This window comes from Mustela nigripes, chromosome X, assembly GCF_022355385.1.
Source record: "Mustela nigripes isolate SB6536 chromosome X, MUSNIG.SB6536, whole genome shotgun sequence".
Classification (NCBI taxonomy): Eukaryota; Metazoa; Chordata; class Mammalia; order Carnivora; family Mustelidae; genus Mustela; species Mustela nigripes.
In genome coordinates, this window is record NC_081575.1 from 100,453,081 (window position 1) to 100,455,595 (window position 2,515).

A 2,515-nucleotide genomic window follows, 5' to 3' on the forward strand; every position below is an offset into this window, starting at 1 on the left:
TAATTCTTTTAATGTACTATTAAATCTTATTGGCTAGTATCCTGATGAGAATTTTGGCATCCATGTTCATCAGGGATATTGGTCTGTAATTCTCCTTTTTGGTGGGGTCTTTGTCTGGTTTTCAGATCAAGGGATGGAGGTAATGCTGGTCTCATAGAACACATTTCAAAGCTTTCCTTCCATTTCTGTTTTTGAAACCATTTCAGAAGAATAAGTATTAGTTTTTCTTTAAATGTTTGGTACCCCTGGGAAGCCATCTGGCCCTGAATCTGTACTCAAAAATCTGCTGAACACTTAAGAAAGAAATTTAGGAAGACACAAAGAAATGGAAAAAAATGTTCCATGCTCGTGGATTGAAAGAAGAAATATTGCTAAAATGTCTATGCTACCCAGAGCAGTCTACACATTCAATGCAATCCCTGTCAAAATACCATCAACATATTTCACAGAGCTGGACCAAATAAAATTTGTATGGAACAAGAAAAGACCCTGAATAGGCAGAGGAATGTTGAAAAAGAAAACCAGAATTGGTGGCATCACAATTCCAGACTTCAAGCAATATTACAAAGCTGTCATCATCAAGACAGTAGGGTACTGGCACAAAAACAGAAAAACGTAGATCCATCGAACAGAATAGAGACCCCAGAAATGCACCCTCAACTCTATGGTCAACTAATCTTTGACAAAGCAGGAAAGAATATCCAATGGAAAAAAGAGAGTCTCTTCAACAAATGGTGTTGGGAAAATTGAACAGCCATATGCAGAAAAATGAAACTGGACAATTTTCTTAAACCATACACAAAGATAAGCTCAAAATGAATGAAAGACCTAAATGTGGGACCAGAATCCATCAAAATCCTGGAGAAGAACACCAGGCAGCAGCCTCTAAGACCTTGGCCACAGCGATTCCTTGCTAGACACATCTCCAAAGGTAAGGGAAACAAAAGCAACAAAGAACTATTGGGACCTCATCAAGATGAAGAGCTTCTGTACAGTAAAGGAAACAGTCAACAAGACTAAAAGGCAACCTATGGGATGGGAGGAGATACTTCAAATGATATATCAGATAAAGGGTTAGTATCCAAAATCAATAAACAAGCTTATCAAACTCAACACCTAAAAGACAAATAATCCAGTCAAGAAATGGGCAGAAGACATCAACAGACATTTCTCCAAAGAAGACATACAAACGGCCAACAGACACATGAAAAAATGCTCCACATCACTCAGCATCAGGAAATACAAATCAAAACCACAATGAAATACTACTGTACACTGGTCAGAATGGCTATAATTAACAAGTCAGGAAATAACAGAGGTTGATGAGAATGCGGAGAAAGGGGAACCCTCTTACCCTGATGGTGGGAATGCAAGCTGGTGCAGCCACTCTGGGAAATGGTCTGGAGGATCCTCAAGAAGTTATTCTATTATCCAGCAATTGCACTGTGTGGTATTTACCCCAAAGATACAAATGTAGTGACCCAAAGGGGCACCTGCACTCCAATGTTAACAGCAGCAATGTCCATAACAGTCAAACTGTGGAAAGAGCTAAGATGTCCATCAACAGATGAATGGATAAAGACAATGTATTATATACATATATATACCACATCATCTTTATACATACACATATACACACATACATACAATGGAATATTACTCAGCCATCAGAAAGGATGAATACTTAGCATTTACATTGACATGGATGGAACTGGTGGGTATTATGCTGAGTGAAATAAGTCAGTCAGAGAAAGGAAATTATCATATGGTTTCAATCATATGTGAAATAGAAGAAACAGCACAGAGGATCATAGGGAAAGGGAGAGAAAACAAAATGGAAAGAAATCAGAGATGGAGAGAAACCACGAGAGATTCATAACTATGGGAAACAAACTGAGGGCTGGTAGAGGGGAGGTGGGTGGGGGGATGGGATGAGTTAGTGATGGGCACTAAGGATGGCACTTGATGTGATGACCAATGGGTGTTAATGGAACTGATGAATTACTGAACACTACATCTGAAACTAATGTTGGCTAATTGAATTTAGATGAAAAAGTAAATAAGTAAAAATAACATTTTTAAAAAAATTTATTTGAGAGAGAGGGAAAGAGAGAGAGAAAGAGTGAGCACAAGTGGAGGATGGGGTAGAGGGAGAAGCGGACTCTCCACAAAGCAGGGAATCCAATGTGGGACTCGATCCCAGGACCCCGGGATCATGACCTGGGCCAAAGGCAGATGCCCAATCTACTGAGCCACCCAGGTGCCCAAAAATTATAATAATTTTTTAAAAGAAAGAAAATCACATTGACTGTTGAGAGGGAAAAGGACTGATAAAAAGGTTAGAGGATACCAGGAATTAGAAAAAGGAAAATAGTAATCTAATTGTGTGGAATGGTGAAGAACAAACTATAAAACAGCCTATGTGTGTTTAGTTTTCAGGCCCAAAAAGAGCTTCTATGGCACCTCTGGACAAACTGGAAATAGGAACCTCTTATCAAGACACTGCTGGAAACTG